At 40.0% G+C, this 24,746-nt stretch overlaps 1 long non-coding RNA gene across 1 annotated transcript in view; it reads right to left on the minus strand.

Annotated features, from left to right (window-relative positions):
* LOC140520459 (uncharacterized) overlaps positions 1-19,031 on the minus strand; it is a 61,790-nt gene extending 42,759 nt beyond the window's left edge. The window contains exons 1-2 of the long non-coding RNA XR_011972514.1: positions 18,828-19,031; positions 16,387-16,549 (exon numbers count right to left, since the gene is read on the minus strand). This is a non-coding gene — a long non-coding RNA (uncharacterized lncRNA). The remainder of the gene's footprint in view (positions 1-16,386; positions 16,550-18,827) is intronic.
* Between the last annotated feature and the right edge of the window lie 5,715 nt (positions 19,032-24,746).

The following is a 24,746-nucleotide window of genomic DNA, read 5'->3' on the forward strand; positions in this document are numbered from 1 at the left end:
TGCTGACCTATTCTTTTCAAATCTGAACCATACTGGAAGAGGGTTGAGTGAGGCAAGGGTTGTAAGCTTCTCCACAGAGTTCAGTATTCACTCTAGAGGGCACTCAAAACTTGAGAAAAGCAGTCAAGATGTTTCTCCTGTTAGCTGAAATGTCTCCTTCCTTTGCCATTTCCCTTTTAGCAAAATACTTGGCAGGAAAGTGGATTCTCCATCTAGTCCTAGTCTAGAGTTAAAATATAATATTAAAAAGTGATGTGTTATAAGTATCTGGACCCAGCTCTTACCTTAATGTGATTAACTATCTCAGTTCTCTTCTAGCTGTACTCACTTTGATTCAGACTTACAACATATGAGTCACTGCAGCTTTAATCTACATTAAATTGGAAGGAAAATAGGCAGATTCTTCTCCACTACTCCTTTTTTCTCATGATCTTTTCCCTCCTTCCATTCCTGATATTCAGGATATAAACAAGTGCACCTGAACATCAAAAGGAATTGGGAGGTAGGGAGCAGAAGGGCTCTTGCTCCCTCTCTCAGCAATAATGAAAAGCAGAGTGAGAGCTAAGGTTCTTCCCAGCTTTCCTGCTCAGAAATAGAAGTCCATGGTCAATGAGGACCTTGTATTGCTGATGATTGTGAAGTGGCAGCTTAGTGACACCAGGAACCTGTGATCAGGAAGACCTGAGTCCAAATCCAACAGAATCTGTAATCCTGAACCAATTACTTAACCTCTGCCTATCTCAGTTTCTTTATTTGTAAAATAGGAATAATTATAGCACCTAACTCTTCAGGGTTGTTATGAGGATAAAATGAGATACTATTTTTAGGCCCTCTGAAAACCTTAAAGTGCTATATAAATGCTAATTGTTATTGGCTGTTCTGGGATCTTCCCTGCAGTCTGAATAAGACATCTCCCCAGCTTTAACCACCTACTCTCATCAGGCTGCTTCAGATCATTGTTCCTTGACTTTTCATCTCAGCAGTCTCAAAGAGAGGAAGGGAGACTACAAAATACACTGTCAGTACCCTCTCATCCTGTCCTTTGTCCTAAAGGGATTAGCCAAACCCCAGAGCCAATCTCAATTCTCAGAATATATTGATCCTACCTCACCCTGTTTAGTGCTTCAGTGTGCCTGACTCCTGATGACCCTGGGAACTATACTGTCCATAGGGTTTTCTTAGCAAAGATACTGGAGTGGTTTGCCATTTCCTACTCCAGTGGATTAAGAGAGAGTTTAAATAACAGGTTCAGGATCACACAGCTAGTGAATATCTAAGGCAGGATTTGAACTCAGGTCTTCCTGATTCCAGCACTCTATCCACTGAGCCATCTAACTGCCTGGCCCCACCCTATCCCACCACTCGAACTGTTCCCAGACACAGGGCCAGATTCAAAATGGCAATGAAAATGACAGGAAATTGTCCTGTTTTCACAGAACTGACCTTGAAATGTAGCCTTGAGTACTACAAATGTATGAGCACAAAGGAAAAAGGGAAAGAAAAAGTGGGAAACATACTGAATTTGGAGCCATGAGACAGATTCAAATCCTGATTCAGTTACTGACAAAGTCTATGAAACTAGGGAAGTCACTGCCTCCTTAGGGACTCAGTTTTCTCATCTTTAATATCAACCAATCAGCAAGTTGACTATATTTCAGACTGCGTGTCAGGCTGTGCATTAATGCCAGTTCTGATCTGACTGATATGGGTCCTAGCCCCATGCCCCCAAGATGTACATATGTTAAAATTTAATGAACCCAGAGGCTGGATATTACCATCTGCTTGCTTGCATGCCCCAGCTAGAGTTAATTTTCCTGGGTCCATACCACTCACTATTAATTCTTCATTAGGCAATTCAGAAATAACCTCATTTCAGTGGTCCAGGTTGCCTTTCCCCATGGATGATGGACCATTCTCCTGTTAGTGCCATGTTAGTTACCTGTCTAAATAGTTACATAACTTGGAGTCCTTAGGGACTTCGGGACTTCAATCAGAGTGAGGATATTCTTGCACATCCAAGCCACCCACTAAGTCTCCCTCTTGTAGACCCAACTTTGACACAGGAAAAGCAAGAAAAAGGGACATGTCCCCTGGGGAGGGGTTTCTATTTACAGGTAAATAGAAGTGAGGGTCGAATTTTGGAGGGGCCTGGCTCAGCTGGCTAATGAGCCAATGCCTTGGAGGCTAGGAGTGGTCACATTGCTCCATTCTGCCCTTTAGAAACTGCCTGTGCTTCAGAAGTGGAGCCTGACAAAGAAGAGGGAAAAGATGGATCACAGGTAATATTGGTTATCAAATAATATAACAAAATAATGATTTTCCTCAGGGGACTGGTTTGGGGAAAAAGATAACAAATTCTATTTGAGACATGTTAAGTTTAAGATGCCAAAATATCCAATAGTCAGTTGATGGGACTAGGGCTAAATATATAGATTTAGAAGTTATCTGCATAAAGATAATAATTTGATACATTTGGTGATATTTCATCAAATTAGATAAGTATAAAGAGAAGACAACCTAGGACAGAGGCTTGGGAAACATCTCCTGTGGATGTGATATGCATGAAAATTGAGATGGGAACGAAGAGTCAGGTAAATAGGAGAACCCAAAGAGCAGGGTCATAAAAGTCTCTGAATGAGAGACTATCCAGAAAGAAAAGGTGTTTAAAAGTATCAAATATTGTAGAAAGATAGCAGAGCATGAGAACTGGGGGAAAAAACCCAGCAATTTGATTTGGCAATTACAATGTCAGTAACTGTGGAGGAAACAATTTTTGAATGAGTTTTAAAGTCAATTGGAGAGATTTTAGAAAAGTGTGAGAGAAGAAAAAATGTAGACATCTAAGTTAAAATGTTTTTTCAAGGGATTTAGCTGAAGAGACGAGAAATTTAGAATAGTAGGAATGATAAGATCTAAAAAATGAATATGGAAAATGGGCTCTGTAAACTATATCAGCAAGAGTTTTTTGTTTTGTTTTAAGGATGGACATAATAGAAGAATCCAGTAATAGGAAAAGACTAAAAAAAAAACTAGACAGACAGACAGAAAGATAGCAGAGGCAATGTGTTGGGCTAAAAATGGATAGAAGGATTAAAAGTATATTCATAAAACTTGACCTTGGCAATGAGAAAGGCCATATAATTTCAAGGGGCCATGAGATGAAGAGAGGGAGAGGAAGGAACCTGTGGCAAATGGTCTTGATTTTTTTCAGTGTCAAGGTCCTCAGCTGAGAGAGAAAAGAAGGGGAAACTGTGGAAGGCAAGAGGACAGAAGAGATGTGCAACAGTTGCTATGGCAAATGAGAAAGAGAATTATTTAGGGAGGAACAAAAGGATTGCCATGCCGCAGTGAAGGCCTAGTTAATATTTGTGATTTCCTCTAACTCCACTCAATAAGAGGTAAGTAGGAGTAGAGAAGGTAGGAGTCATCTAGGATTGGGGCATAGCTTTTAACATTGATAAAACATAAGAGCAAGGAATTCGGGAATTGAGGCTAGTACAGATTTGAAACAACCTCAGACAATTGCTAGCTGTGTGTGACCTTGGGTAAGTCACTTAATCTCTGTTTGCCTCAGTTTCCTCAACTGTAAAATAGGGATAATAAAAGCATCTACCTCACAGAGCTGTTGTGAGTTTCAAATGACATACTATTTATAAGGCACTTATCACAGTCTCTGGCATATAATAAGCACTATATAAATGCTAGCTATTAAAAATCATTACTATTGAAATAAAGGACATGTCTTCAAATTCTTGAGAGGACAGGACAAGGGGTCGAAGAATTTGAGAGTTAAACTGGTTCAACAAGGGGTCAGATTACAAAGGGAGGGAAAATATAAACTAGAGATAAGTGATGACCTGAAATATTACTGAGGGGTGAGGGATTGGAAGACATAGTTAAGCCAAATAATAGGTTTAGGAAGAGTAAGGCATTGGGAGGGACTTAATGATAGGAAGTGACAATCAGATAACAGAATAACTATGTGCTCTCTGAAGTCCCTTTCAGTTCTACATCCTATCAACCTTGTATCTTCCACAATTAAGACTGAATATCAGGTATAAGGAGACCTCCAGAAGTCAAATCAAGAAACCAATCAAAAAATATTTATTAGACATCTACTCTGTGCCTGAAACCCTATTAACTGCTAAGGAATCAAATGCAAAAACGAAAAAATCCTTGTTCTCAAAGAGAATATTACATTCTGTCAGGAGTGATATCATGTATATTTACACAAGTGTAACATTTGTGTGGAGTATCTTAACTTTCTGTAGTGCCTCACATCTTTCACGTGGGTATGTAGAGACATACTCAATCTCTGAACTGGTTCATTCTCTCTAACCTTTTCTCACACTGGAAAGACCATCACCACCATATATTTATACCCAAGCTTTCTCAAGGTGCTAGGGATAACTATGGAGAATTTGCTGACTCTACATAACCCTTTAGCTCCTAAAGCCCTACCAGTATTTACACAAACTAGTCATTCATAACATTAAACTAGTTGCTTCATGTAAGTATTGTTTTTTTCAGTTTATGCAACTATCTTAAGTTATAGAAAGAAACATAAAAGAGAAGTAAAATTTTTCCCAGCTATAGAGCACTATACATAAAAATCACTAGTGGTTTTGATAGATATTTTTCCCTTAAATACTGGAACAAAGATCCCTAAATTTGGCTTAAGAAATTCAGGTTTTATAATTAGTCCAAGGTGGGTATTATAAAGTTGTTAGATTCCCTTTGATTTTTTACCTTCTATTCCTTTTATCAGTAGATGCCCAGTTGACTTGGGTGTTACTGGCCTCTTCCCTTCCCCTCTCCTGTCCTGTCCTGAAACCTTAAATCTATTGCACTCTGAACCTAGACCACCAACGGGCCCCTGTCTAAAGGCTCCTCTGGACCCTCCTAGCTTTAGAGTGATTACCAATAGTGACTGTTGTTGTTTCCATCCCAGATTGATGTCTTTCTTTTTCTTGGCCCCATTAAAGGGGCCCTGCCCTGGCTATTTCTTAAACAGGCCTATTCAATGAATGCACACTGACTCCCCCTAAGTGAGTACCTGCAAAGACCTTGACCTAAAGGGCCCAAGGTCTCCCAGTGCATCCTGGGTCATCTCCAGTCATCCTGATGAATATCTGGTCACTGGATTCAGATGGCCCTAGAGGAGAAATGAAGCTAGTGACCTGCACAGCCCTCCCTCACTCAAAACAAAGTCAAGTGCAAGTCATGTCAGCATTTGTCTGATGGCATGGTCTTCTTCAGCAACAAAGGACGAACACACAACAACCAACTTTTAGATCTAAAATATAACCATTTACTTAGCAATAAGATAAACGAAATAAAATCATAAGTAATCATATTTTGAAGCAAATATAGTCATCACAATAATAAATACATTAAAACTGACCTAAAAACCTGGGTCTCACTTTCCCACTAATACAATCAATAACTGTGAGGGAGAATGGAATCACAACAGAAATCTAGCATGAAAACACTGAAAAAACTTATGTGCTTAGGGGCAACTCATAGCTCTGTCCTGCAGCTTTTGGTGTCCTTGCCCTGTTCAGGAACATTTACACAAAGCTCCATCTCTACTAACTACTTGTATGCTGATCTTTACCACTCCCCAACTGGGTTAATCCTCTTTTCTAGAAACAACAAAGCATTTACAAGTGTTTGTTGCTCACTATAATCCTTACAAGGGTATATAAAAGTCTTACCTTTTAATATATTTTCTCTTGAGTCAGAGAATAGTAAAGCTCATTAGACTGAATATCTCTAGGCCATGTAGACCAGATCAACCAGCTATTAACTCACAAAACGCTGTCATTTAATCGGAATAGAGCTCACAATAAAACTTCTATTGACTCTAGTGCCAAGGCAAACTAGCCTGACTAGCTCTTTACTCACCAGGATTCTATTTCCTCTAATTAGATCTCAGTCAATCAAAAACCAATTATCAAGTGCCGACGTTCCAGGAGCTTACTAACTGCTGGAGATAGAAAAAGAACAAAACTTATCTTTCCTCCTTTCTGCTTTGCCTCCTCAAACTAAAAGGGGAGAATAAAGAAGAGGCACTTGGGAGAGGTTTCACTCTCTTAAGTTCTTGGGGGTGTTGAAGGACAATCATTAGAACTCCAGTCATGTTTCAGCCGATTATGAACTAGCTGCTGAAGCCCCCTTGTCAGCTAGCAGCTCTTCCTGCTGGGGTTTTTTTTCTAATAGCTTCCACAAAGCTGTTTTTTTTTTTTTAACACCCTAATGAGACTTCTCTTTCCTGCCTTCAATTTCTTCACCATAATGGTTTCTTAGCCTCAGCATCCTGTACTCTCAATGGCTTAAATTTCAGCCTCCTGGTGCCTAGTGATTCACCCTGCACTTACAAGATAACAACTCACCAAATGCCTCCTATGAAATCAACAGTCCTTATTTAATAATCCTTCAGTCTCCAAGCAGTAACATGATTTTTCATTTTGTTTAGTTTTACCCTCTTGTTTTAAAACAGCTAAATACAAATTATCTATGGGGCAATTATGCCTTGCATCATTCAGTACCAATATCACATTATGTGTACCTAGAACTATGTTTCCTTATACTCACATTTTCCCATTTTTTAATGAATAAAAGTTCTTCAAACCATCTAACTTTTAAACCTTTAAACCACAAACTATTCATGCACAAATAAGGATTCACAGTACAACCTTTACAAGGTGATTTGAGTCTCTATATTTATGCCACAACCATTTTCTCTCCTGAAATGTTTAAATGCTATCTGACAACTATAATTTTTACATACTATTTTAACAGGGTTTTTTTAACTAAATATATTTTCTAATTCTTTCAGACTCGAAATATTCACCTGTGGCAGAAACAATACTTTACATCCTTTACCAGATGAGTTAACATTTTTTTTAACCTTCACGCAAAAGGAAAGCCATCTTTTAGCATTGAACTGCTCCACTTGAAAGGGAGGTACCATGGAAGAACAGTGTTTTCCATTAAAAAATCGTATATAAAATAAGTATTGTTGTATTGTCATTTTTGGATCATGTCTGCTCCACCTGAAAGGGAGGTACCATGGAAGAACAGTGTTTTCCATTTTTAAAAAATGTACATAAAATAAGTATTGTTGTATTGTCGTTTGGGGATCATGTCTGACTCTGTGATCCCATTTGGAGTTTTCTTGGCAAAGATACTGAAGTGGTTTGCCATTTCCTTCTCCAGCTCATTTTACAGATGACAAAATTGAGACAAAATTAAGTGACTTGCTCAGGGTCACACAGGTAGTAAGTATCTAAGACTGGATTTGCTTCCTGACTCCAAGGATGGCATTCTATCCACCGTGCCACCTAGCTGCCCTCATATAAAAATAATATAAATATATATTTCGTGTGTTTATTTAATACAAGTATTAATATTAAATATACATTTAATATATAAAATAAGTACAGTACAATTTTTCAGAAGAGTCACAAGCAGTTGATAAATATATATATATGTGTATATATATATAAAGAGACAGAGACAGAGATCGAGATAGGTCATCCCTGGTACCCTCAGTACTGTCCCTGTCTACCCCTTTGATTGGAATGTTAGAGTATATAGAAAAGAACTCCTTCTAAAAGTTTCATTATAAGAGGGCTCCCAGGACAGCCATTTCTTCATATACATTACTTTCATCCTTGAACTGTGCACTGCATATAGCATAGTATCCATCACATGTTACACATATGTGATGTCACTTATTACACACAGGCAATGTGTCATTGGCTATGCTTGCATTAGTTATGACAGGTGTGATATATGTGTTGTATATGTAGTGAGCACATTTTACACATGCTATGTAAATAACAACAAATGCTATGGGTGACACGTAATACAGGATATACAGGTTTTGTATTATATATATGTATATACATACATACACAGACATACACACCTCTATCTATTATGTATTACACATAGATGTGTAGAGATAGAGATTATATAGCTAGGTATAAGAAGAGATGGAGTTAGATATGGATCAAGATAATATGAATACAAAGAATGTCAGCTTTGGTATCCATAGCTCAGTACACTCAGTGCCATCTGCCCTTCTGGTTGGAGTGGAGAAGTGTATAATAAGAACTCTTTCCAAAGTCTTTAAGAGAAGCATTCAAAAGGCACTAGTCAATCTAAGTCCATCTCTTTGATTTCTTCCAATCTGTAGGGGGAAGGGAATAAGCGTTTACATAGCACTTACTATGTGCCAGGCACTATGTTAAGCACTTTTGCAAATACTATATCATTCGATCCTTGTGACAACCCTGGAAGGCAAGCGCTATTATTGTCCTTATTTTGTATTTGAGGAAACTAAAACAAAGAGATTAAGTTATTTGCCTAGGGCCACAGTGAAAGTTTGAGGACCACCGAGCAAAGAACAGTGGATTTGCAGTCAGAGGATGTTGGTGAAATCATGAGCATCCAGAGCCAGATAGGATGGCAAGAGGGAAAGGGCAAGAACAGACTCTCACCTGAAGAGTAGCTTGATTGTGTCCTGGATTCCTTGGTCAAAAACTAGACAGACAGAGCTCTGGCCCAGTCCAGTGGTTGCCTTAAAGCATATCTCATTGCCTAAAGGGAAAAAATCAGCCTAGAGACCAAAAGGAGACAATGTATTCTTCCCTTTCCCTTCACCATCTTTAACGGAAGAGGGAGATCCATGCATGGGGTAAGGTACTAAAAGGAATACAGAACTGGGGTCTGTGACTTCCTGGAAATAGTTCTACCTGCCTAATCCTAGAGATGGTTTTTTTCCCTGAAATTCCTTTGCCCTTCTCACCTTCTCCAATTTTCAGAGCCTGTGGTTTGGACAAAAACTGAAACTAGTTTAGAAAGAAAACATGAAAATCAGGAAAGGAGCAGACATATCCCAATAGAAGAAAGGACAACCATCCCAAGATAACTGTATTCAAAGTATCTAGCATTGTGCCTGGCACATCGTAGGTGTTCTATAAATGCTTGTTGAATTCAGATGCAAGAAATACAAACTTTCAGGCACATCATTTCATACCTTACTTTTAAAGTTTATTCTTAATCAAATGGCAAATGGGGGAGACAGCAGGACATCATGGCATCAGTGTTGGACTTGGATTTAGAGGATCCAGGTTTAAATCATGGCTTTACGGCTTATGCCTGTGTTAATTTGGACAAGTTCATATTGCTTCTGTTGGACCTAGCAGAGAATATAGTCATGGCTTCCTGAGAATGCATCTGCCTCCCCCATCCCAAGCATGTTTTTCCTCTTGAATCTTTGCAGTCCTAATCTCAAAATAATTAAATTTACCAGGAGATAGAAGGAATAACTTTAGACCACTGGGTGCCTGGGAGGAGTACAGTGTTCTCCCTACCCAGGTGCTTATCCTGAGCCATAAGACTGCTCTGAAAGGGTCAGTGGCCAACCCATCCTTCTTCCCTGAAGGGAGGCCAGATTTCAGCAACCTGGCTGAAGAAACTTTGCCTCAGATTAGGTTCTAAACCTTACTCTGACATTAATGTCAGCCTCTGTTTCCTCTTCTGCAACATTCAACAAGTAGATGAATTGGTCTCTATGGCCCCTTTCCGTATCTGTGAGTCTATGAGGTATAATTTCCATTTGGCTCCAGTTCAGTCTCAATTTCAATGAAAGTTAAATGGGAAGGGAAGGAAATAAGCATTTATACAACACCTACTATGTGCCAGGCACTATGTTACACACTTCACAATATTATCTTATTTGATCTTCACAACAGCCCTATGAGGTATTATCCTCATTTTACAGCTGAAAAAACTGAGACAAAGAGAGGTTGTGACTTGCCCAGAGTCACACAGTTAGAATCTGAGGTCACATTGGAATGCAGGTCTTTCTGACTCCAAGCTCAGTGTTCTGTGTGCTAGGCACCAACTAGCTGTCTCTAAATGACCTTGGGCAAGTTAGCTCTTTGAACCTGAGTTTCCTCAGCATAAACGTAAGTCAGAATGGTATCACAGAAAGAATAGTGTGCTTGGAGGCAGAGGACTTTAGTTCAGATCCTGGCTTTGCCACTTACTACCTGTACGACTTTGAGGAAATCCTTTCAACACTCTGGACCTCAGTTTCTTTATCTTTAAAATGAAAGTAGTTTGCTTGTAAGATTCCTTCTAGCTCCAAAACTATGATCTACATTTAGATCACTTCTGGTTTCATCATGATACTGTGAAGGTTGGAATTGGGGAAGGGAGAGATGCTTTCAAGCCCTTCTTTAGCCTCCCTAAAAATATTTATCAACATACCACTGCCTCTCCCCTCAGTATTCAGGTAACAAGTGTGAAAGAACAAATTAACCCTGATTACATATGAAAAGCCAGTTTAAATAGACCTTCTTCCTTTCTTTGGGGACGAGTAGATGGGCAACCTCCCCACAAGTAGTCTCCTCTCGCAGAGTAGTCCTACTGTTTCCTCCCTCAGACCAAGGTGCCTTTTACATCCCTTATCTTAAGTATGGCTTGAGGTGCTTTTTCCAGGTACAAAAACTCCCTAGTAATAAACCCCGAGGCCTTTCTTGGGTCCTCATTCTCCTTGATCTTGCTGGAGCTTTGATATTGTTGGCCACCACCACCACTCCCCTTCCTCCTGGACCCATTCCACTCTTTTGGTTTCTGTGATACTTCATACTCTCTGTCCTCTCCTCAGTAGCTCCTCCATCTCTCTTCCCCAATGGTTTTTCTTCCATCCTCCTGAAAAGACATCCTCAAGGCTCTTTCCTTGATATTCTTTTCCCTCACTCTCTCCCTTAGTAATCTCATTAAATTCCAAGACTTCAACTAGCAATTCTATGGAGAGGATTTCTCATCCTATACCTCTTTTTCCAATTTTTCTTGAGCCCCAGAAAATGATTTCTAATTGCAACATAATTGAGTGAATGTTCCATCAGCAGTTCAGACTTTACATATCCATATCATGTTTGCTCCAAATCTGCCCCACCTTCTAACTTATTTCTGTTTATGTCCCCACAATTCTCTCAAACCATTCAGACCCAAAACCTCAGAGAGTGTTAGTACTAAAATAGTAATAAAAACAACAACTAACATTTATACAGCACTATAAAGTTTGCAGTACTGTTTTCTCATTTGATATATCATCTCCCTGGAAAGGAGTTTGCAAGTTATTCAATCTAACCCCTGACTGAAGTTCAAATGCCCTCTTAAGCATCTCCAAAAAATCGATCTTTCATACTCCCCTTGAATATCTCCTGTAATGAGGAAATCACTACCTTATGAGGAAACCAATTAATTAATGGGAAGTCTTTCTTTATAATGAACTGAAGTCAGTTTTTCAGGAAAGGTATAAAAATGGTTATGTTTAGAAACCCATAGTCTCCTATTTAGGTCCTTCTTACCACCTCCCATCTACCATCGGTTACTGTCTTACCTCAACAATCTTTATAAGATCCATCCTTTCCTTTCCATCCCCATAGCCAACATCCTAGTTCTGTCCCTAATTACTCCTGACCTAGAGTATTGTCATAGCCTCAAAGAGTATCACTGTGAACAGCCTCTCTCCCAGAAACCCATTCTGTAAATGTTTCAAGCACATCTTTCCCTTGCTCAATTAACTTCAGTAGTTCTTCTTTGCATCCTGAATAATATTCAAGCTTTTTAGTCCCATTTTTATGCACATCTACAATCCAGCTCTTGCCTACCTTTCCTGCCTTAGGTCTGAATATTCCCTTTAGTTACCCTACTCTCACGACCACACTGGATTTTGTTGTTGAGTTATTTCAGTAATGTGCAACTCTTCATGACCCCATTGAAAGGTTTTTGATCAAAGGTACTTGAATGGCTTGCTATTTCCTTCTTCAACTCATTTTACAGATAAGGAAACTGAGACAAAGACAGTTAACTGACTTGCCCACGTTCATGCAGTGTCTGAGGTCAGGTTTGAACTCAGAAAGATGAGTCTTCCTGACTCCAGGTCCTTTCCTCTATCCACTGCACCACCTAACTGCCCTAAGTGGACTGTTTACTGTTCCCTAAATGAATCTTACCCTTTCCTGATTCCCTTTTCCTATACCTGGAATGAAATAGCACGACAAAGTAGATAGAGATCTGGCCTCCGAATCGAAGAAACCTAAATTCAAATCCTCCTTCTCTGAAACATACTGAATATGTGATTCCCCAGCAATTCATTTATCCTATTAGTGCCCCCAGGCAAATTCCTAAGATTATAAGTTTCAGAGAAGGTTCTCATGTGAATTGGTAAGAGAAGTTCCCTCACTGGAGAATCAATGATAAAGTCCATAAAAGAAAAAAAACCTGGAATGCTCTCATTCCTGTCTCTCTTCCTGTTGAAACTTTATACATCCTTTGATGCCTAGTTCAAATCTTCCTTTTTCCATGAAATTTTCCATAGACTCTCCCAGCTAGAAGTGATTTCTCCCTCTTTGCATTTCTCTTAGGATCCACTACCTCTCTTAAGACTTACCAACATGCTGTTTTATATCATGTAACATATATTTGTGTGTATATATATATATACATATATATATGTATGCACATATATAATGAAATAAAGTCTAAAAATTTTTGCATACTTTCAAGTGCCATATAAGCGTCAGCTATTATTATGAGTACTATTATTATTGACATTGCTGATATTATATATATCTATGACATCCTCAGAGAGCAATCTCTACAATTGCAAGAATCATACCTGTTCTATCCCCTAATACCTAGCACACTGCACTGTATGGGACAGATTAAATGTTTGTTTAATTGAACTGAATTTTATGTCACCCGAGAGGATGTTGGGCATCAGAAGGTAGGGTAACCAGTGAGGAAAAAGAACTTGCTCTGGCCCAGGGTAAGCAGAGAGAAGGTGGAAAAGACCTTATAGGAATGAATGACTCTAGGTTCTGGTCACAGATTCTATTTGGAAAATCCTGCACCTTTCTGGGAAGACTATCTATAAAAATCACAATTTGCAAATAGGGGACTAAGAGTAAATACATACAGCACAAAAGGAGTCACAGTGGAAAAGTCCTTTCCTAGAAGCCCCTAGTTTGAAGGTTAGGAAGTAATCATTGGGAAAGAATTCACAAAATTTGTTGGCCATGCCTAGCTGGCCTCCTCAGTGAAGCAAGAAATCAGTGTGTAGCCAGAACAGGACAGATCATCCAGAATTCACCCACATATGTTCTTGCCTAACCACTGAATACACCTTCAGAAGGCATGTTCTTCTCTTGAGGCTAAATGTTCCTGCCTTTGGCATTTCATTCCAGTTCACTGATCTTGGATCTATGGAGATCTAAGATCTGAAACTGATGTTATCCAAGCTTGTCTCATAACCTAAGACTTCCTTCTTTGTCCCTACCCCGACCACTATTCCCTTGAATACCTCAAGTCTTCTCTGTGGTCTTAACTTCTGTAACTAATTTCCCCCTGTTCTTTCTAACATTCTTCCTCCACTTCCCCCACCTCCATCCATGTCTGTTCTCAGGAAAGGTTATGATACTAGTCATTGAAACTTTAGTGTAAAAATCTTTGGAAATTTAGGATGAAGTATAAGGGTCAAATTTCAAACTTTTTCTTTCTTTAGGTGATCAAACACTTTCCTTGAGAAAGGAATTCCAACATCAGAGTGGTTTGAGGGTGAGGTGTGGTTCAAGAATAGGGTCTTCCCTTATGTCTTTGAATATACCATCCTAAAATGATAAATGTCGGAGGGGATGTTGGAAAACTGGGACACCGATGCACTTCTGGTGAAGTTTTGAGCTGATCCAGTCATTCTGGAGAACAGTTTGGAACTACTTGCATACTTTTGATCCAGCAATACCACTACTAGGTCTGGATACCAAAGAGATACAACCCCCCCCCCCCCCCCCAAAAAAAAAAAGAAAAGAAAAGAAAAAAGAACCTATTTGTACAAAAATATTTATAACAACTCTTTCTCTGGTGGCTAAGAATTGGAAATTGAGGGGATACCCACCAATTGAGGAATGACTGAGCAAGCTATGGTATATAATTGTGGTGGAGTATTGTGCTATAGGAAATGATAAGGGAGATAGTTTCAGAAAAACCTGGAAAGACTTACATAAACTAATACAGGATGAAGTGAGCTGAACTAGAAGTACACAATAACAACAATACTGTACAATGAACAACTGTGAATGACTTAGGTATTCTCAATAATGCAATGATCTGAGACAGTTCTAAAAGATTTATGATGAAAAATGCTCTCCACTTCCAGAGAAAGTACTGATGGCATCTGAATACAGACTGAAACATACTATTTTTACTTTCTTTTTTTTTAATTTGAGTAGTCTTCCATAAAATGACCAATATGGAAATGTTTTACATGATTGCACATGTATAACCTATATCAGATTGCTTACTATCTCAGGGAAGGAGCAAGGGAGGTAGATGTAAAAATTGTTTTTGCATGTAATTGGGAGGAAATATTAATTTTTTAAAGGAAGAAAATACCATCCTAAGCAATTTCCTCTATCTATGAACACATGTGTGTGTGTGTGAGAGAGAGAGAGTAAACCTAGAATTTATACTTTCTCCCAAAGATGGACAGGGGACCCAGATAAAAGTATAAGTGCATATATCACTGTGTCTAGAATCAGGAGCACGAAAGAGTGAATATGAAAGTCTATGATTATTGCAAGACATCAAAGTCAAATATCCAGCCAAAAACTCACTGTCTAGTATAAGCACAGGCATTCCAGAGGAGGAAAAATCCCAAAGAATAGCTAGGAAATTAGTGCCCTGTCCTTTCACCAAAGCTCCATAGCACATTTTATAGACTCCCAAAGCTATAAGAGAAACCATCTAATCCAATCCCTGCCTGAAGCAGCTGCCCTTTAGAGCAAGTGGGCATCCAACCTTTGACTGAAGATTCTAAGAAAGAGGCCACACACCATCCCAAGGCATCCCATTACATTCTGGGATAGCCCTAATTGTCAAATTTGTTAAATTGTTAAATATCTCTAATTGTTAAAGTTTTTCCTGACATGAAGCTTAAATCTGCCTCTTAACATCTTCTGTCTGTTACTCCAAGTTCTACCCTCTGAGGGGAAACAGGCCAAGTCTAAATCCCTCTTTAATGGGATAGCCCTTCACATATCTGAAGCAACTATCATGTTCCCTACATGAAAAGCTTTAGTTTTAGCTTTTCTTTTCAAGGATCAATATCCTTTACCCATTCCTCATATTTCAAGGCTCTTTTATCATTCTATGGAAAGTGTCCCCTGTAGCTGTGATCTAGAACTGTTCTGGGACAGCCCACAGAAAAATATTCCACATTCCTCATTTCCAACAGTCAATAAATATGTATTAAGTACTCACTGTGTGTAAAGCACTGTGTCAGATGCTGGGAATGCAAAAAAAAAAAAGTAAAAATACAATCTCTGCCTTCGAAGAGTTTACAATCTAATGGAGAAGTCAACATGTAAATAGTTAGAGCACAAACAAGATACATATAGTAATCACAGAGGGAAGTCAATACCTGTGGGGATAGTATCAGGAAAGGAAGCCTAAAAAGCAGGAACTCCTAAGTAAGCAGGAAGAGCATTCCGGGCATGGGGGACCACCAATGAAAACACAGGGAGTCAGGAGATGGAGTATAGCATGGAATTAAGAACAAGAAGGAAAATGTTGCTGTGTCACAGAGTAAATGAAGAGGAGAAGTGTAAGAAGACCAGAAAGGTAGCTAAGGGTCAGGTTGTAAACCAGAAGCAAGCTAGGAAAATTAAACAGAAAAAAAAAATTGTTCTAAATTCTACATTTGACATTGGTGAAGCTTCATGACAGCTTGGCTCAGGCCTCCTGCCTCTGTGAGAAAAGAAATGCATCAACTTTCCCGACTCATCTTGTTGGGCTGACATTATAGTCAACAAATATCCAGGTACAGAGGAAAATGTTGGCCAGTTTGGAGAAGAATGAATCAGTCAGCAGCCACTACAAACCAACAGCTCAGTGGTTAGTGGTGGTGCCAGGTGAGGGGACTGCGTGGATTTTTCACCATTTGAATTATTCTCTGGGCTGATAAGAAAACAACTGGCACTGCCTCATTTCTTCAAGTCAGTCTTCTGAACACTTTGATTGGGTCAAGGCAGGAGCTGGGTGACTGACTGTGCATGGCATTATGGGGGAAACAAACATCAAAAGGAGAGCAGAGGTCCAGAAGGATCAACTGTTCTACTCTGCCATGACCTAAGACCTGAAGGGATTTAGTTTGAGCAAAATACCATAAGTGAAAACAAGAAAGAAAGAAGGAAAGCAACTGGAAAAAAAGAAAGAAAATCATCGAGAAATAGTACAAATAGGGCTAAATGGAGGTAACCATGTTTGCCAACTTGAAGAAAAGAATTAAGGCTCAGCACTCACCAAGTCTGACCTCTGGGTACAGAAGGAGAGGAGACAACTCCACTTCTCATCCTCTTGGACCTCTCTATGAGATCTGACATCCTTTCGGCTTTTGTGTTACCACCATGAATCTTCTGGCTCTGCTCTTATGTCTCTGATCAATCCTAATGTGAACTTAGAGGGACTAAATGAGAAATTATGATACTCTTATGTGTTCACATTGATTTCAGTGTAAATAGTTATTAAACAGTTTAATTGACTAAACTGATATTCAAAGTTAAGATTTTGATAAAAATTTTAATTGAATAAATAAAAAGAAATCATGAGTAGAGATGAGTTTATCTAAAACAGAGGCAGCTAGGTAATGTAGTAGATAGCGTTGGGTCTGAAGTCAGCAACATCTGAGTTCAAATCCAGGTTCAGATACTTATTAATTTTGTGACCCTAGGTTTTACAATGGATAGGCAGCCGGCCCTGGGGTCAGGAGAAACTGAATTCCAATATGGCCTCAGACACTTACTAGCTATGTGACACTGGACAAGTCACTTAGCCTTGTTTGCCTCAATTCATCACTTGTAAAATGAGCTGGAGAAGGAAATGGCTAACTACTCTAGCACCTCTGCCAAGAAAACCCCAAATGGGGTCATAGTCAGACATAACTAACTCGGGGAAGAAGGAGGAGGAGGAGGAGGAGGAGGAGGAGGAGGAGGAGAAGTTTCATAACCTTGGGTAAGTCACTTAATCTCTTCAGTTTCCTCATCTATGAAATGGAGAAGTAGAAGTAATGGGTACAAAATGGCACCTATCTCTCAAGGTTGTGAGTATCAAATGAGATTATATTTGTAAAGTACTTTGGCACTGTGCCTGACACACAGTAAATAATTAATTAATGTTTGTTTCCTTCCCCTTAGTTGGAGTTTTTCTCAGGTTCATTATTAGTCAGTTAGGAAAAGACCAATACATGAAGCCTTAGATATAATGCAGAGACTCTATTAGAGGAAAGGCAGATTTAAATAAAAATCTATTTCACCAATAGCTCTTTCATCTTGGTCTCATTTCTTTTCCTGACTTCTGAGACATACTGGCTATGTAACTGGACAAGCCACAATTTCTCAGGGCTCTAGCAGAGACAAAGAGAATAAGCATTTATATAGCTCCTATTTTGTACTAAGTACTGTGCTAAGCACTTTACAATTATGATTTCATTTGATTCTCACAACAATCCTACAAGGTAGGTGCTGTGATTATCCCCATTTCACAGTTGAGGAAACTGAGGAAGACAAAAGCTGAGTGACTTGACCAGGATTACACAAGTTAGTAAGTGTCTGGGGTCAGATTTGAATTCAGGTCTTCTGACTCTAGGGCCAGTACTCTAGCCACTGTACCACCCAGTCAACTCTAAGAAACTCTCTAAGACAATAAGTTGCATTGCAATAATTCACATTGATAGAGGAAGTTTCCTTAACTAAGAGTTCCTTCAGCCAATGAAATCACACATCTTGTCCCTGTATGTAACTTCTCAGACTAACTTTCCTCATCTGTAAAATGAGGATAATGCTTATACTGCCTCCCTCACAAGATGACTGTGTGGGAAACCTTTTAAAAACTGAACCTATATGAATGTGAATTATCATTGATACCATTTCTTTATGATGGCTCCATCTTGAGAGATCCATTTTCAATGGCCTAATGCTTCAAGAATAATATTAAAGGCCACTGAAAATGGGCCTCTCAAAGCAGAGAAATCATAAAGAAAAGTTATCAATGATAATTCACATTCATAAAGCTTTGAAAGACTCTGAAAAGGGGAAAACAATGAGATGTCTATGAGACAGGGAGCCAGGAAACTTGGATTCTATGCCCCTTGGATTCTATTAACACTGGTTAATTATATGACTTTGGGAAAGCCATCTAACTGCTCTGAGCCTCAATTTCCTTATCTTCCAAAGACATGGGATTCTACTTTCCTCTTTCAATGGAACCCTTCCATTTGTTACATTCTCTGGTCTTCATATTATTTCAGTTATATGAGTAAAAATTAGCTAGTACTCGACTTTAAAAGAGGAATCATTTGAGGTACTTGGAAGTCAGATGACCATCAACTTTGTCCCATTCCACTTCAAGCCCCAAAATTATTCCCAAAACTCTGCTCTAACCCAGCCCCTGAAGCTGTTTTTACCACTTTCTGACTGGTTTCCTTCTCTGTCATATCCCCACATAGCTATTACAATCCTCTTCTTCAAACAGAATATTCCATGCTCCAAAATCTACAGAGGCTGATAGTCACCTGTCCAATAATAAAGAGCCTTCTCAGCAGAAACTTTCAGGCCCTCACTGATTCTCCCTCACTTCCCAGCCTTCTCACTGGTCTCTCCCACACATAACCATGGCTCTCCAAGGAAGCTTAGATAATGGCCCTCCAAAGAAGCTTAGATGGTTGTTCAAATCCACATGTGACTTACTCATTGAAACGTCATGCCTTTACCCATACTTCTGCACTCTCCTGAGAAGAGCTTTCCTTCCTTCTCTTGGTCAACTCCTACTGCCCACAGCTTTTGCAAGCCTGACTCACAGCATTCCTTCTCTAGGATCTCTTCCTGACTGCCCAGACCCCTCTCTGCTAATACTCCTAGAATCACAGGTTCCGGTTACACTGAGTAAATCAACAAAACATCCAACACATTTTTTTTAAATGAAACTGTAAGCAGGGCACTGATAATGATGCAAAGATAAGACTCTAGGCTTTGACTTCAATATATCTTATAATCTACTACTGCAAATGAGATGGACAAAGCACAGAAAAATACAAAATGAAATATGATAAGAAAATATTAAAGTTAGGTCTCACCATTTCACCGCCACCCTCTCTGCTCACTAAACTCTAGTGGCTCCCTCTTACCTCCAGGGTCAAGCACAAAAATAATTTGTTTTTGTTTTTGTTTAGTAGTTTCAAGTCATGTCCAACTCTTTATGACCCCATTTGGAGTTTTCTTGGCAAAGATACTGAAATGGTTTGTCATTTCTTTCTCTAGCTCATTTTTACAGATGAGGAAACTGAGGCAAAAAAGGAGGTTAACTGACTTTACAGTCACACAGCTAGTGTCAGAAATTTAAATTCATGAAGATAAAGTACAAATTCTAAGCTCAGTACTCTATCCACTGTACTGTCTAGCTATAATCATACTTTAAAGTTTCCAAAGCAATTTAAAACATTATCTTGCTGGATCCTCACAAATGCCCTGGAAAGTAAATGCTATTAGTAAATACTATTATTATCTCTTTGTTACAAATAAGGAAACTGAGGCAGACATAGGTTAAGTGACTTGCCCAAAATAACACAGCTTGTAAGTGTATTGAATCAGGTCAGGATTCTGTGCCACCTAAAACAGAAAATCCTTTGCTTGGCATTTAAAGGTCTTTACAACCTAGCTCCTTCCTACTTTTTCAATTTATTCACAGCATCCTGGACTGTTTCTCACACATGATGCTCCATCTCTCTTCTCTGTGTGTTTGCACTGACTGACTTCCATACATTGAATGTTCTCCCTCTTTACTTCTGCCTCTTGGAATCCAGATTTCCTTCTAGACTCCATTGAAATTCCATCTTCTTCAGGAGATTTTTTCTGGTTCCCCAACCCCACTCCACTGTTAGTGTCTTCTCTAAGGTTACTTTGTATCTGCTTTGTATGTGTCTTGTCTATGTCTTCACACACTGTCTCCCAGGTAAAATCTAAACTTGCCCATTCTGCTAGTGTCTGGTCCTCTAAGGTTACATTGTATTGCATTGTATGTATCTTGTATATGACACATGTTGTCTCCTGGAAAGAATGTAAGGTCTTGGAGAATGGGCAGCTAGGTGGTACAGCGGATAGTGCAGGAGTCAAGAGGAACTGAGTTCAAATCTCACCTCAGACACTTGATACGCACTAGCTGTGTGACCCTGGGCAAGTCACTTAACCCCAATTGCCTCATCCTGGATCATCTCCAGTTATCCTAATGAATATCTGGTCACTGCATTCAGATGGCTCTGGAGGAGAAGTGAGGCTGGTAACCTGCACAGCCCTCCCTCACTCAAAACAAAGTCAAGTGCAAGTCATGTCATTATTTCTCTGATGGCATAGTCTTCTTCAGCAACAAAGGACAACCCAAGGTCTTTGAGAACAGGGACTATTTTCCCTTTTCTTCTTACATTACCAGCATCTTGACCTGGCACACAATGGGCACTTAATACATGTTTGTCTCATCGACTGAGCAAGATGAGGAAGAAATCACTCCCCAGCAGAAGGGTGAGGGAGGGGCAGTGTCCAATTAGCTATTCCTGGAATAAGATGTGGACAGGGGGGCTGAGCCAAGATGGCAGAGTAGAAAGATGCACATACACATAGCTCCGAACCCACAACCCATAGAATGGCTACAGGGAAGTAACTCACGGCGAAATCTGCACCCAGAGGCCACGGAATATTGGAACGAGGGAGATTTCTGTTCCGGAGAGACCTGCAAACCTCTCGCAGGGGGTCCTTCACGCTGCGGACTGGGCACCGGGACTGGGAGCTGAGTGTAGCCCTGCCGTGGCCGCAGCACCAAGAGGAAAAGATCCGAGCGGGCTTCAGGGATGGGATCTCCAGCAGCCACGTGGGTCCCTCCACCCACAGAGGGACCTGCAAACCTCTCACAAAAGGTCCGTCGTGCTGCAGACCTGCTGCGGCCACGGCTGCAGCACCGAGAGATACAGATCCGAGCAGGTTTCAGGGACGGGATCTCCAGCGGCCGCACAAGTCCTTCCACCCACAGGTGACGGGGGTCAGTGAGAGAGCCTCTTTGGCGAGTTGAGAGGGGAGTGGGGTGCCCCCATAATTCAGGCCCCCCCGGGAGGTAGAAGCTGAGAGGCGGCTGCAGACCAGGGCTACCCAAGCGGGCGGGAGCCTGGATCCATTGTGGAAGGTCTGCGAATAAACCCCCTGAAGGAACTGAGCCTGAGAGGCGGCCCTGCCCCCACCTGACCACCTGAACTTAATCTCACACTGAATAGCAGCCCTGCCCCCGCCAAAAGCCCTAAGGCTGGAAGCAGCATTTGAATCTCAGACCCCAAAAGCTGGCTGAGAGGATCAGGAGGTGAGGTGGGTGTGAGGAGAATATTCAGAGGTCAAGTCACTAGCTGGGAAAATGCCCAGAAAAGAGAAAAGAAATAAGACTATAGAAGGTTACTTTCTTGGAGAACAGGCATTTCCTCCCTTCCTTTCTGATGAGGAAGAACAATGCTTACCATCAGGCAAAGACACAGAAATCAAGGCTTCTGTGTCCCAGCCCACCCAATGGGCTCAGGCCATGGAAGAGCTCAAAAAGAATTTTGAAAATCAAGTTAGAGAGGTAGAGGAAAAGCTGGGAAGAGAAATGAGAGACATGAAGTCAAAGCATGAACAGCAGATCAGCTCCCTGCTAAAGGAGACCCCAAAAAATGTTGAAGAAATTAACACCTTGAAAACTAGCCTAACTCAATTGGCAAAAGAGGTTCAAAAAGCCAATGAGGAGAAGAATGCTTTCAAAAGCAGAATTAGCCAAATGGAAAAGGAGATTCAAAAGCTCACTGAAGAAAATAGTTCTTTCAAAATTAGAATGGCACAGATGGAGGCTAATGACTTTATGCAAAACCAAGAAATCACAGAACAAAGACAGAAGAATGGAAAAATGGAAGATAATGTGAAATATCTGATTGGAAAAACAACTGACCTGGAAAATAGATCCAGGAGAGACAATTTAAAAATTATGGGACTACCTGAAAGCCATGATCAAAAGAAGAGCCTAGACATCATCTTTCATGAAATTATCAAGGAAAACTGCCCTGAGATTCTAGAACCAGAGGGCAAAATAAATATTCAAGGAATCCACAGAACACCGCATGAAAGAGATCCAAAAAGAGAAACTCCTAGGAACATTGTGGCCAAATTCCAGAGTTCCCAGGTCAAGGAGAAAATATTGCAAGCAGCTAGAAAGAAACAATTCAAGTATTGTGGAAATACAATCAGGATAACACAAGATCTAGCAGCCTCTACATTAAGGGATCGAAGGGCATGGAATAGGATATTCCAGAAGTCAAAGGAACTAGGACTAAAACCAAGAATCACCTACCCAGCAAAACTGAGGATAATACTTCAGGGGAAAAATTGGTCTTTCAATGAAATAGAGGATTATCAAGTATTCTTGATGAAAAGACCAGAGCTGAAAAGAAAATTTGACTTTCAAACACAAGAATGAAGAGAACCATGAAAAGGTGAACAGCAAAGAGAAGTCATAAGGGACTTACTAAAGCTGAACTGTTTACATTCCTACATGGAAAGACAATATTTGTAACTCTTGAAACATTTCAGTATCTGGGTACTGGGTGGGATTACACACACATACATGCACACACGCACACATACATAGAGACAGAGTGCACAGAGTGAATTGAAGAGGATGGGATCATATATTAAAATAAAAAAATGAAATCAAGCAGTGAGAGAGAAATATATTGGGAGGAGAAAGGGAGAAGTTGAATGGGGCAAATTATCTCTCATAAAAGAGGCAAGCAAAAGACTCATTAGTGGAGGGATAATGAGGGGAGGTGAGAGAAAAACATGAAGTCTACTCTCATCACATTCCACTAAAGGAAAGAATAAAATGCACACTCATTTTGGTAGGAAAACCTATCTCACAATACAGGAAAGTGGGGGATAAGGGGACAAGCAGGGTGGGGGGGATGATAGAAGGGAGGGCATGGGGAAGGGAGTGCAATTCGAGGTTGACACTCATGGGGAGGGATAGGATCAAAAGAGAATAGAAGTAATGGGGGACAGGATAGGATGGAGGGAAATATAGTTAGTCCTATAGAACACAACTATTACGGAAGTCATTTGCAAAACTACACAGATTTGGCCTATATTGAATTGCTTGCCTTCCAAAGGGAAGGGGTGGAGAGGGGAGGGAGGTAAAGAAGTTGGAACTCAAAGTGTTAGGATCAACTGTCGAGTAATGTTCTTGCCACTAGGAAATAAGAAATACAGGTAAAGGGGTATAGAAAGCTATCTGGCCCTACAGGACAAAAGAGAAGACGGAGACAAGGGCAGAGAGGGATGATAGAAGAAAGAGCAGATTGGTCATAGGGGCAATTAGAATGCTTGGTGTTTGGGGGGGGGAGGGGATAAGAGGGGAGAAAATTTGTAACCCAAAATTTTGTGAAAATGAATGTTAAAAGTTAAATAAATAAATTTAATTAAAAATTAAAAAAAAAATAAGATGTGGACAGGCATCACTTTGAGTCCTTTGCAGTAGAAGAAAACAGTTAAAGTCAAGGCCAAAGGACAGAAAAGAACAGAATAAAAGCTAGTAGACAGCCATCCTGCAAGTTTCTAGTAGGGAATAGGAAGAAATAAGCCTGGAATGGTCAGAACAGCCCAACCCAAAGGCACCAGCACCCTCTGACTGGCAGCTACTAAGAACAGTTTGTGTATGATGTTCAATGGCAGAAAGGTCAATACCTTCAACCCAAATTTGATTCTTTTCATCCTCCTTTTCTGATCCCCAGTCCCTATCCCTCCACCACTGGCCCAACTAATCTCTCTGTGTGAGGTCAGCTTGTCACCCACAGCCTAGGCCATCCAGAGGCTCTCTCCTTCCATAACTTCACAGAGCTTCACAGAGCTTAGACTGATGGACACCTCCTCGTGGGCTGATGGAGCTAACCCATCCAACTATTCTCTAGGGATGTGCATGAATTCTGACATATGTCCTTAGACTTTCTTCAGCTTGGAGCCAGTTTCTTCCTAATGCATGTCTATGTTTCCCCACCTCAGCTATGAGCATCTGGAAGGCAACAGCACCATCTTCTCTGGCTTTTGTATCTTCTAAGAAGCCTGCCCTGACTGATATCCTGCCCCCTACCCTTGGTTCCACTTGTCCCATACCTTAGGACTCAGATGTGAGCATACTCTAGAGCACTTGCTCAGATATACTTTTATCCTTGTTCCCTAATTAGACTAAAAAGACTTCAAGGATTTACATCCCTTTTCTAGGAGCTTGACAGCTCTATGTGAACAACAGAAGTGGAGTAAATATTTGTTGATTGAATGAATTCTAAGTAGCACAGTGCAGGTTTTAAGGCAGAAAAACATAAGTTTGAATCATGCCTCAGATAACTAATAGCTTCATGACCCTAGGCAAGTAACAATTTCTCTCAAATTCGATTTTCTCATGTCTTGAAGTAGGATTTCCCAGGATTGTTGTGAGAATTTAAATGAAGTAATACATGTAAAGAGCTCCTCACCTTTAAAGAACTATGTAAGTGATTGCTATTATTTTTGTTGTTGTATTCTCATTTCAAAAGGCATTTACACAGTGTCTACTAT

This window comes from Notamacropus eugenii, chromosome 1 (genome assembly GCF_028372415.1).
Source record: "Notamacropus eugenii isolate mMacEug1 chromosome 1, mMacEug1.pri_v2, whole genome shotgun sequence".
Classification (NCBI taxonomy): domain Eukaryota; kingdom Metazoa; phylum Chordata; class Mammalia; order Diprotodontia; family Macropodidae; genus Notamacropus; species Notamacropus eugenii.